The sequence below is a fragment of the Ambystoma mexicanum genome, chromosome 1q (genome assembly GCF_040938575.1).
Source record: "Ambystoma mexicanum isolate Mex_15411 chromosome 1q, UKY_AmexF1_1, whole genome shotgun sequence".
NCBI lineage: Eukaryota > Metazoa > Chordata > Amphibia > Caudata > Ambystomatidae > Ambystoma > Ambystoma mexicanum.
In genome coordinates, this window is record NC_090922.1 from 515,653,157 (window position 1) to 515,666,144 (window position 12,988).

General features: G+C 49.1%; 1 protein-coding gene across 3 annotated transcripts in view; it reads right to left on the reverse strand.

The window, feature by feature from the left end:
* The window catches only part of LOC138530413 (guanylate-binding protein 1-like), a 1,110,598-nt gene extending 1,098,849 nt beyond the window's left edge, over nt 1–11,749 (reverse strand). For 2 of the 3 annotated variants that reach the window (XM_069640906.1, XM_069640908.1), the window contains exon 1: nt 11,340–11,749. The gene's annotated coding sequence lies outside the window, so the exon portion shown is untranslated. The remainder of the gene's footprint in view (nt 1–11,339) is intronic. The other variant, XM_069640909.1, reaches the window with a different exon arrangement.
* Between the last annotated feature and the right edge of the window lie 1,239 nt (nt 11,750–12,988).

A 12,988-nucleotide genomic window follows, 5' to 3' on the forward strand; every position in this document is an offset into this window, starting at 1 on the left:
TTGGCAAAAACAACACCAGATGGACAACCAGAAGGACATTAGATTTGTCGGTCTGGAGACGATCAAACCTGACACCAGAGGAGGTAACAGAGCCCTATGATTGCGGCAGAATGAGGCCAGACTCATCTGCAGAACACGCAACACAGAACTTGGTCTTAATACCGAACACGAACTGAATGCCTTTCTATAATCTACCATTGTGTCAGACTCCATTGTGTCCACAGCATTTCGACCAGCTACATCTCAAACCCCTCTCTGCCTCACCCACCTGACGTGACTTTAGCTAACTTCAAGATCTTACCCAGACATACCACCATACCCAACCCATCAATTGTGTCTCTCCATTTTAGACACCCACGCCAACACCTTCACAACTGGCAACAGCATGTGGACCCCTGATGCCCCACACGGAGCCCCCACGGGTCTTGAACGGACCAGCACCATACTCACGTGAGACAGGCCGAGCGCTGCTGCACCCTTGCCCCCCCTCACCATAGGACTGCGACCCTTGAGCACTACAGCCACCAAAGTGGGCCTCTGTGAGGCTTGTGTTATCCAGCCAACTCATTAACAACATGACCACATCTAGCGGGATGATGCACCCTCGGCCATCCCTGCCCACAATGATACTTCCAGTAATTACCTGGTACTCCGGCCAATCCCTGGGCCCTGTGCATTTATGGCGATACTCGATCACTGACTCTGTATCTGGATCAAATGGGCAATGCCATGCCCTTGCGTCACAGCACACATTCAACAACAGGCGTGATACTGATATCATAGCCTACACACCTGGAGCATATGGACAACGTTATGTCCATGCGCCACAGCCCCATTCAGCAATGGGCTGTGGTCCTTGAGCGCCACGGCCGTCCTCAACAGGGCTCTGTGAGGCTCGGTCTAACCAGCCAATCACAAACGTCTTCACTTACATCCAATAGGATGTTGCGCTCCACGGCCAATCCCTGGTCCTTTGCTATTTACAGTGATACTCGTTACACGGGTCTCACTGTAACCAGACGAGCAACGCAGACGGACAGACACAGAGCATTATATAGGTAAGAAACCGCCCAGCAGGCCTCCCTTAACCAGGCTCACACACGGGCCACCTGCTACGCATGCACCAGGCATCACAATTCACTGGTCGGTTTTTCCCCTTCAGGTGCACACCAAGCATGTCCCACCATGGGCCCCCTTACACTCCCCACACACTGCCCCCGCGATTCTGCTCGAGCACTGCATGCCCCCTTGCACCAATCACCCATCCCCTCTCTGCATGGGAATACAACCCCCATCATAACCGCTCGCTCCATCCCAGGTACACTGCTCAATGCATTTCTACTCCTCAAGGGAACGCCGCACAACACTCCAACGTTTCAGCACCAACAGATCTCCTCTTCCTGTCCCTCCATGAGGCAGCAGGAGCCGTGCATGCCCCTAGGCACAAGGCACCACCTCTCACATCTTTCCCGTGCAAACGCTGGCAATTTTCCAATCTCTCGGCACCCCCCACAAGCGGGCCTGACAACCTCAACCCTCCGGCACCAACGGGCACTCCGGGTGAAATAATCACCTGCAATAATCCTCCAGCACCAACGGACCCCTCTTGCCTCTCTACCTGAGAGTCAGCAAGAGGGGTCCCAGGGCACCTGAGCCCTTCTCACACCGACTCCAGCACACCACAAGTTGTACGGCGGATTTAACCTCCACCAATGCCCCATCAGCAATAATCCTCAAGCCATCCAGGCCCCAGCAGCACCTCACCATTAAACTGCGTCACCTCGCAACTTGCAGGTACCAACCGGAGCGTGGGTGGATCATGACCCACTGAATGAACACAGGACACCCTGAGCTCCCAACCCAACCCCCCGGAATCCACAATCCCAGTATGGACAGACACCAACCAGGTGAGCTACATCCCTCAACCCACAACCCCAATTTCCATTTTGACTTACAACCACTCATTTTCTGACCAGATTAACACTCTTTCAAAAACCCTTCCTTCCCGATTTCTCTTTTCCAAACGGCTCTTTCTGTAAACGTTCTACTTACCAAATGGTTAATATGAATTGAATTATGTTTATTTGATATATTATTGTCTGGATGCTTGATATATGGTATCTCACAAACACCCACGATCCTCACACATAATATGGATACTATGTCACCTCACAATGTATGGCACAATGTGCCCCACGGTTATTCACACTCACCCTGCACTACACACTAATAAATGCAATAAAATGCAATATGTGATAATTTAACAAAGACCTGTATGGTCGAAACACGTGTCGGCACCACATGCTAAACAATGCAAATCAAATCACAAGAGTTTACTGTATTTAACCCATCAGGAAATCGATTGAACTAACCAATAAAAACCCATGAAAAACCAACAAATTTTGTGGACTCTACCTACCTACTCAGCTGAGTGGGAATAAGAAGCTTTTTTGTATACTAAATGGCAGCACAAGCGCCATTGGAGTAGAAACTAAACCAAGCTACCAGGAAAGGATAAAGTGATCACTCCAGGAGAGAGGATTGGTGAGAGGGATCAAAAGGGGACGGTTTGAAGAGATCAACATCCACAGTGTGCCCTGCAGAGTGAGTCTGGCTACAGTGGGGAATAGAGAGTGAGAGCGAGTCACAGAGGTCACAAATGAGTCCAGAGGAAGCATAGGAAGCATCCAGGTGGATGTTAAAGTCTCAGAGAAGGAGTGAGTGGTCGAGACCAGGAGGGAAGAGGAGAGGTCTGCCCACTCAGAGAGAAAGGAGGAGATCTGACCAGGTGGCCGATAGACGGTAGCCACAGTAAGGGAATGGCCAGGAGAGAGAGAGAGCCTGCAGACGATGCTTTCAAAAGATGAGTAGGCCTGCGTAGGAATGACAGGGGCAGGAATCCACTATGGGAAGATCAGGGCTACACCCCCTCTAGAATGGTTGGATCCGGGGGCATGGAGAGGACTTTGTTTCACGTTCAGGGAGGAGAGTGTCAAAGTTCATGACAGAGCTGGCTGTGAACCATGTCTCGGTGAGAGCGAGGACATTGAGGTCAAGTTCCTCTGGGAGGCGGCAGATGTCAGAGGAGCGTTTGAGAGCAGAGCAAGAGTTTAGAGTGGCAATATGGAGAAGGTTGCCGTCCTGAAAGACTTCCCGGGAGGGGTACAAATCAGAGGTACGCCCTGCGGAGCTGTAGAAGAAGCTTAAGGGGGTAGAAGAGGAAGGAGGAGAGGGCAAGGTAGCAGGGGGAGGCAAGGAAGCCGTGGAGGGAAGGGGGGGGACAGCAGGAGAAGGAAGGAAATTGATGAGGCACAGGAAGCATCTATCAAAGAGGAGAAGGTTGGCTTGAGGGCCTTAGACCAAGACAGTACCATTCAAGTAAACATTAATGATGACCTTAGAGGAGTGGGAGTAGGCCAGGAGGGCCTCGCACCGGGTGCAACCATTAATCAGAGAAGAAGAGAAAGCAGAGAGCACAGAGACCAAATGGCGAGGATAAGGATGTCTGTGAGGGTTTACCTGGAGGAAGCACAGGTATAGGTGTGAGCGATAGGGAGGCCTGGGTTGGAGACCAGGGTGTCCTTTTTAAACTTCTTCCCACCAGATTTAGTGAGGAGAGCAGGATAGTGAATACAGAAGCAGTTAGAAAAGATAGGAGAGACAGAGAGCACCATAGAATAGGTAGGGAGAGGAGCTGAAAAAAAAGCCAAGCCCTTGTCAGGGATGGCTAGTGCTCTTCATTCTTACTACATACCTTCCTTCAGAACCCACCTCTATGACTTCACCTGGACAACTGAAATACACAGAAGTAAATCGGCAGATGTCTGTGTAATGTTGTAGTTCCCAAAGATGTAGCTGTGCAACAACTACAAAATATTGGACTATAAAGTAACAGTCAACTGTCTGCTACAAATCTTTTGTCGGACAGATCTAATTTGACAAGCTCAACTCTATCCCCACGTCTTTCCTTGTTACAGTGGGACGTTCATGCCTGTTTGGACATTGAAGTGACACTTACACGTTCCCACACACCTGCTCAATCATTCAGATTATGGTCTTTAAAAACAATGGAATTAGAACATCACCACAACAGAGTTTGGTTGCTACATCAGCCCCTGCTACTAATCGACAATGTACTTGTAGCTCACCCGCTGCTCTGTCAAATGAAGATGCAAGTGTTCTTACTGTATAGTTGATCTAGTGAATTTGTAGGTTGGTGCCAACTTCTAAATGGTACATGTTTTGGTGCTATTGGTTTCTGTTGGGGGTCAGCTAGTGTTTTCTTGGGTGTGGTAAATGGTCGAACTAATTGCTAACTGCTCATAGTGATATTGGGTGAAGTGATCGGCAGTCTGTTATGCAGGTAAACCGTTAACTGATTCTGTTTAGTTCACTGAAAGTGTGTATTTTAGTGCAGTGATTAGTAATTGTGGGAGTTTATTGGGTGTGATGCCATGTTAGCTAGAGGTGAGAACTGAAATGAGGGAATTTACAGGTTGGTTCTTGACATTGTGGGGTGGATTTGTAGTTTTGTATACTAAATCGGCAAACTTTTTTGAGTGTCTCTAGCAAAGATGGAAAGTGACGGCTGCAAATTCCCTTGAGGTTTTCCAGTACACTATCCATAAGTCTAACTAGGCTCACCCTATAGTAATACCACGGGTCTTACACAAAAGGACTCAAAACCCTTTTCCTAAATCGTTTGGAAGCAACATGAATTAACTCCTCCTGAAGTTGTCTGCAATAATCGGTCACAATTCCAAACCCATTCTGAAGTTGCCATGGGGTCATCCTGGGACAATCCCCCACCCATCCTGAAGTGGTCATGAAATCATCCTGGAGTAATCCCCACCCATCCTGAAGTCATGGGTCATCCTGAAGTAATACAAGATCATCACTGGAAGTAATCGGAACTCAACCTGGAGTAGTCTCTGTGATAACTCTAGAGTCTGCTCATTTAAATATTGTGGCATATACACATACTTCAGGATGGTTTCGGATGATCTCCCTGAACTATCCATGCATGACCCTAGGATGGAGTTACCGGATGACTCCAGAATGATTCCAGAATGATTCCAGCAAGATCTTCCTTTCTGACTTGGGAGCTAACTCTTGAGGGGTGCTTATGTCACGCTGGGACCCAGCTGCACAATTAACCCCATTAAGCTGATCGGGCTTTGGCTCTCCACGACAGGCTGTCCTACAGAGCCCTGGCCAGACCGGGCAAGGCAAGTGGCTGTATACATGAAAGGTGCAGTAAAGGGGCCCCAGTGCTTTGAATGGCACTACAAAATAAGCCAGGGCTCATCGAGTGGGCGTGGCCTAACGGCGGGGGTCACCTGCTGGCTCATTAGGTCACACCCCTTGACGAGCCCCGGCTCAATGGGTTAATGGCACTCCTGCCAGGAAACCTTTTGTAGAGATTTGCACCCTCTCCCCACTGGGGGGGAGGGTGTTGATCTCTGCATTTCTTTTATATAGGTTTGCCTCGACGGGGTGGGGGGCAGCGCCTCGCCTATTCAGCCTTAATGGCTTCCAGCGGCCTCACGTTTTTTCCATAATGGTGGCGCCGGCCCACAGGGATCTCTTGCTTAAAGGGATGCCTCGCAGGTGCGGTGCCACCATTATGGCTGAAATAATTTGTTTTCTGAAGCTTAAAGCTCTCGCGCACGAGTGAGAACTTCAGGCTTTAGAAAAAAAGCCTTTTTGTGTAGTGGCCGGGCTGCCAGGGGAGATTAGTGGTCCCCGGCAGGGCCCGCCTCAAAATGAAATTTCAGAGTCTGCCAGGGCTCAGCCCCGGCAGGCCCTGGCCCACTTAAGGCCCTGAGGGGCCCCATGCTTCCTGACTGATCATACAATCGATATTGGAGAGTGCAGGTCCCGGAGTGGCGCCTAAGGTGCTCCCCTTCATTCATACCCTGTGGGGAGAAACACAAACAACAACACGAGTTACTTGCCTGTAACAAGGCTCTGTTCAAACCGCAATGCAGTGCTGCTTCCCACCCACAATTACTTCCTTTGAGGTGCATGTGGAGTGCTAAACTCAACGGTGTGTGCTCCAAGACACAACCGGAGGCTTGGCCGGAACATTTCAAATGAAATCTGTGATATTTTCAAGCCCCATTTATAGACCTTATTGACTCGTTACAGACGAAGAACAAAGCAACGCCTTACACAGAGGGGAAATGAAGCAAAAAACCCTGCAGCCGTTTAACCAACAATACCATTTGCGCTGCCCGACCACAAAGGTATGCTTGCAGAGAGCATAGGCATAACGCAGTGCACACGCAGTCGCCTCCTTCACACCACGTGGAGGGAAACCCGAAGCCTCTGCAGAGGGGCCGGTCCTTAAGCGACCTGGACCCAGATTGGTCCCTCTCACCTCCATAATGCTCTGCTTCTCTCTCCCCTACTTGCAACCCAAATAACCGATACCGGTAGATCTTCCAGGACGCTACAGCCACGGCGGGGGCAGCGGATGTACAAAGAGGCCACTCCCCCTAATCAGGTACCATATATAGGGGCCATGGTATATGGCCCCACTTCCTTTTCCTCTCTGTGCCTCATTAGTGAGGCGCAGGCAGTGGCTGAACACAAAATGTGGGGGAGCCCTATGAGAGCCAAGTTGAGGGGGGCCCCCCCAACTCAGAAACAAATTACGGGTCGTGCCACACTCTGGGCCGGCCTAGATTGTCACGCTTACACAATACGCACAAACGTGCTGCGGAAAGGGTATGCCGCAGTCTTACTAGGAGGAAGATATACATATGTGTTTTACTGCAATATACAGCAAACTTTCTGTGAAAAAATTGGCTTAAAAGCGAACATGTTTTCAATTGTTTTGTAGGGTAACACCAATCCAATATATGTAAGTAACCAACAGTGCACAGGAACATTAATGCTTTGCTATTAAAAATACCATGCCACATTGAAAACATGTCCCACTGGCTGAAAAATGTAGACAAGTGTAGACACGTGATAACATTACAGTAAAGCATGCCAGGCCACATTTAAACATACCTAGACTGGTTGTACCAAAATGCCCGTCGAAGCAGTAACACTCATCAAGAAGAGAGCACACATTAAAGCGCGCGTCTCTGCGGCCTCTAACAACACAGCCAAACTCTTCAAAATTTGCAAGGAACTGGTCAATCCTGTTGGCATCTTTACCTCTCTTGTTCCCTCCCAGGCCCTCGGTATGGCTCTGGCCTCTCACTGCTGTACTCCATCTACTCTTCCTCTCCCTCTCTCCGCCCCCCTTTGGCCATCTCTTCCTCTTATCCTCCTTTCTCCTCTTTCTCTCTGACAATACCTGACAAGGTTTCTAGACAAGTCCGATCTATGAAAATGTCATCCAAACAGGTGCTCCCTTGCTCCTCGAGAACCATCAAGGACCATATTGACACCCTTGCTCCAGCCTTGGCCGATTTCTGCAATCACTCTTTTGCCACTGGAACGTTTCCCTCTCCCCTTAAGCACTACCTTGTGCACCCACTCGTCAAGAAGCCGTCTGCCGATCCTACCTGCCCGGCAAACTATCGCCCAATCTCCATCACCCCTTTCCTGGGCAAACTCTTGAAAAAGCTGGCCATCTCCCAGCGTACTCTCCACACTGAATCTGTTGGTTGTTTCCCTGACCATCAGCCTGGCTTCACAGCTGCCAGAGGCACAGAAACTTTTCTCCTGAACACCCATGAAGAGCTGCTCTCTAACCTTGATTACAGCATTCCTTCTGTCCTAATGCTCCCTGGTGTTTCTTCTACTTTCGACACAGCCAACCACGCCATCCTGATCAATCGACTACGTGAGAACCTGGGCATCGCGAATCAGGCCCTGGAGTGGCTGACCTCCTTCCTCTTGGACTGTCCCTCCTAGGTCCAGCTTGGTCCCTTTCTCTCTGCCACCTCTCGCTCCACCTGTGGCGTTCCCCAGGGCTCTATCCTCTCATCCTGGTTTTTCAACCTCTACTTGGCCCCTTTGGCCCACCTGATCTCTATCTTCTCCTCTAACTTTCAGTGTTATGCGGATGACACTCTGCTTTCCTTCAGGCTTTTCTCACCTCTCGCTCATTCCCGACTTTCCATCCATGATTCAGGATTGGTGCACCTCCAACTATCTCTGCCTTAATGCCATTAAGACAGATTCCTTCTCATTGGGACCCCGGCCCCTGCTTTCCCTCTCTCACTCTGGCCGCCCACCTTGGGTCCTCATCCTTCGCCTTCCTGCGAGGCAAAAAACCTTGGTGTCATCTTCGACTCCATTTTCTCTTTCTCTCCTCACATCTCAGAAATCGCCAAGAAGTCCCACTACCAGCTGCTCCACCTCAAAGGGACTTTTCCCTTTCTCACTTTCCCCCAGAAGCTCACTGTCTCCAGAGCCATGTTTCTCTCTAGGCTGGACTACTGCAACAGCCTCTTTCTCAATTTGCCTTCCTCTACTCTTGGCCCTCTGCAACTAATCCAGAACAGGACTGTGGGACTTATCCTTGGCCTCAAGCCCAGAGATCATATCTCTCCAGTCCGGAAATCCCTCCACTGGCTCCCGGTGGCTGCAAGGATCAAGTTCAAGAACCTTTGCATTGTCCACAATGCTTTTGGGGGTTGGGCCCACACTACATCCAATGCTCTTCCAAAATACCTTCCTTCTCAATCCCTTCCCCCAGCTACCTCCAAGGGTTAGACGCTTTTCCAGGCAGAGAGTGGGGGGTAGATCTCTCTCCTCTGCAAGTGCCTCCCTCTGGAATGCCCTCTCTGCCCCTCTCAAACTTGAGCGGACCACGTGAAGTTGCGGAAGCAGCTCAGTCACCCTTGCACTGCCTCTGGGCCTACCACGCACTTAGGGGCTTTAACTGTCCCTTGTTCTCCTTGCACTACCCAGAGCCGCGCTGCCCTGGCTGCACTTAGAGCATTACTGCCCTGTTTTCCCCTCCCCTCTTCCTTGCACTTCCCCCCTCCCTTTCCCCTTGCATTTCTCGTTCTCTCACTTGCACAATCTGAATGACACAAGGCCTAGTAAGATCGTTTGTCTTGTCCTATCTTCTCTCCCTTGCCTTGACGTGCCTAGAAACACTTGCGTACAGGCGTGTTAAATGACATATCATATATCATAATTTTATCATAGATGCCGAAAATAATATACAATGTCACAATAAGAAACGGCTAGGCTGGCAGCACCCAAATGCCATTCTAGCCAGGTAATTGCACTTAGCAGGACTGCTTTATCAGAAATGCACAGTTAAAAAAAAAGTCATACTAAACTGAGGAATGACTAAACTGGCTGCACCAAAATGCCTCTCTTGCCACTAATACCACGTATCATGCCTGCTTAGCCTGGACATGGACAGCCATTATGATTTATCGCACAATCCCTCCCCCCACACATCCCCTCTCCCTCCCACCCCCTACTGCAACCTCCAAATTCAGCTCATTGGCCCAGAATTCCCTTCACGTCCCTCTTCTTTGTCCCAGAGCTTACGTATGAGGCTCCTTGCCTCATGGGTAAGTACTGGGATGAGGAAGGGTGGGATTAGGAGTTATGATTACAGGTAGCCAAGTCAGGAATTACCTCCATGTACCTCTACCTCATCCTAGTACTTGTGTATGAAGCACAGTGCCTTATACACAAGTACTGCTTCATACAGAAGTATAGGGATGAAGAAGAATAGGGCTATATGTAATGAGGATTACCAATAAGTAATCAAGGCATTAAACACAAGTAGTGGCGTAACACCATTGAGTCGAATGGGCTTCAACACTCCCCCCATGAAATTTTGGGCTATGTTGAATCCACCTGGCTGCATAGCTCTCAACCATTTGTGTTGCAAAGGCGGGTGAAATCACCCGATTTTGTTTTTGGCGGATGAGACGCCCATTGGAATGAATGGGCGTGCAGGAGGCTTGGCAGGTGATTCAGCCCTTTACAAGGCGGGTGACACCCACTAAAAGCGTGTGAGTTGAGAGCTACGTGGCTGACCATCAGAGAAGTTTCCAGACAGAACAGGACAAAGATGTTAAACAGTACCTGGGTTTCCCTGCTAACAAGGACCCAGCAATTACTAATGTAAAGCATTTCACTGTTAGTACCTGCATTCAACTGCCACATTTTTTAGGCAATTTAAATCGTGATGTGGGTTTAGTACTTGCATGGCAGGGGAGTGATTGGAAGGGTAGAGAGGGAACAGGAGACCGCTCATTCCCACAGCAGAAGTGGGTGCTTTCAGACTTAAAGTAGAGAGTTAACTGTAACATTGAAGCTGCACTAGAATAGTCTCATTAAAATGCATAAAGAAGTTAGAAGTGTCCACACAAATAAGTTTGCCCCTCCCACACCGTGTGAAGTTAGCCTCTCCCAACATTTGAAGGATAAGCCCCCCCTCCGAAAAGTAGATTTTGTAGCGCCCCTGAACACAAGCACACACACCATTCACCATCACGCACACCCAGCCATCCATACATTTAAGTGTGCACCCTTTCACCATAGAGGCACACACATCAATTCACCCACCCATACATTAAAGTGTGCACCCCTTCACCATACAAGTCATAGAGCTCCCCCACACCATGACATGGAGGCCCCCAGCCTGGGATCTTCCATGTCATGGGGTGGGAGGAGCCCTTGGACTTCAAAAAGAAAGTTTCTTTTTATAGTCATTCTGCCTTCATAAAGAAATTATGTCTGTTACAGAAAGGATTTCTTTATGAATGCAGAGTAAATTTAAAAAAAATGTTAAAAAATGTTTTCTAAAAATATTTGTTTTCTTTTTTTTTCTCCCAGGTGAGGCCCCCAGGACATGTGCTAGCGGGGCTCCCGCACCGCGGGGGCTCCGTTACGCCAGCGGCAGCAGGCTGGGCGGGGGGTTCGACCCGTCCGCCCTGTTATGGCTTGGCGGTTCAGCCTCGGTGCTTCAGGCCCCTTCAGGGCGGCGCCGTATGCTTCCATGGCTGACTACTCGACACACTGTTTTTAGGAAGATAAAACAATTTCACAACCTCTACCCCGCCCACCCCCCACCAATCAATGTGTATTGCAGAAATAAGCTACGCCCCCTTATCGAATCTCTCAGTTCTTGGCCGTCAGTCTGCAGACTGCCACTCTTCCGTGTATACAAACTCTGGGGGCTAGGCTAGGAGAGACCGTTGTTTTCCCAAGAAGCGAAAGAATCAAAATAGTTTGCTTCAAAACATGCTGCGAGTAAGGTAACGGGACACACTTCTATTTCTGAATGTCTCTGCCCTTTAGACCCGGTCTTTCTCTTTCATGCGGTCTCTTAGAGCAAGATCTCACCCTCTCTTGGAGTGTCGTTCCACCCCTTTCGTTCCCCTACACAAGATGTTACCCACCTGAGATCGGGTGTCCTGCTTTCTCCAAAGATCACTGATTGCGCCTCTTCAGACCACGGTTCAGTCCCCAAGTGTCACAAGCCTCCCTTCAACCCCGTTGCGCCGGCTCCCACTCACTTTACCGCTAGGAGCTCAGCTCACCTTGTTCTCTCCAGCTCGCTCTCTTTTTTGATGTGCAGAATGTGCTGGAGCTCGCAGTCCAGGACGTCCTGTTTCACTTTCGCTTTCAATGCAGATGTCTGGTCTGTGCATTCAGCCCATGCGTAAATGAGTGAAACTGCTCAGAAGAGAGAACCCCTGCATCTGCATGTATGGCAAAACACCACAGATACCGGTGTTACTCTTGTGTGCAGATGTTAATGGCATACATATGTAAGCCTTGCTTCGGCTCCCAAAGTTCAGATGTGCACCATTTGACGTCGCACGTTCACCGAGCGGACTTGCAATCTGACGCTGCGTGCTATGTTCAGGAGATGTTTTCTCCTAGGGATCGTTACGAACGTGTGGAATTGAGTGGAGGCGGTCTTTGAGCAACCCCCAGAGGTAGACTAAAGCATTAAGGGTTTCGCCCTACTATCGATCATGGGCGTCGATAGCCAGCACTGGTCCCTGTTACACAGACCAGTGTACAGCACCCACTCCAATAGGTGCCAGGTTTTACGTTCCCTGAAGCCACAGAAAACGATGTTTAGTTAAAGTTTAAATAACAGGTCTGCATTCCTGATTTCCTAGCTTAGGGTTGCTTTTGTTCTCTGCCAAGGTATTGCCAATCAAGGGCTTTGACAAATATTGTAATGATGAGCAGGTCTTTACAGGCTGCAGATTTGTCATGTATTTTATTGCAGGCTGGATCAGGCACAAGTGTGGAACTTACAGTTCCATACATGCTAACATTATCCATTCAGTTTGAGAGATTCTAGTTTACTTCTGGTTTTAACTTAGTGTGGGCACGGGTATCATCACTTTAGACTGGGAGTGCTGCCAAAGAAGCAAGCTATCCTCTAGCAAAGGTATTCCTATTCTGGCAGCGTTGAACTGTCCATTATATTCTCCAGCACAGTGTCCTGTACTACATGGAGCCACCTGGCCGGTGTAACGTCACTTTGCTATCTGACAGGAAATCCTATCGGTAGGAAAATCTGACGGGTATTGTAATGTCATTTTTTGCTACCCATCAGAAAATCCTACCTTTAGGAAAAAAGTGACGGGGTAGGAAAATCTGACAGCCTGGCCTGTCATTTTTTCCTACCCATCAGAAAATCCTACCGACAGCAGGCATTTGGTACCCCAACCAGGGGTAGGAAAAAGTGACGGGGTAGGAAAATCTGACAGCCTGACCTGTCATTTCTTCGGTATCCCTACATATTATCCCCACCAAAAATATTGTTGTATATATGGTTGTTTGTCTTGCCATAGGCAATATTTTTGGGGGGGGATGATTTGTGGGAGTGGGGGTTGCTGGGGTGTCCCCCATACATTTAAAAATAATGCTGGGGTTGTAGGGGGTGTCCCCCGCAGGGTCCATGGCTCAATATCGCCGCAAAAATACTGCAATATTTTTGTATCACAATATTTTTGCGTGGATATTAACACATGGAACTATTTTTTCCTACCCATCAGAAAATCCTCCCGAGAGCAGGCATTTGCCC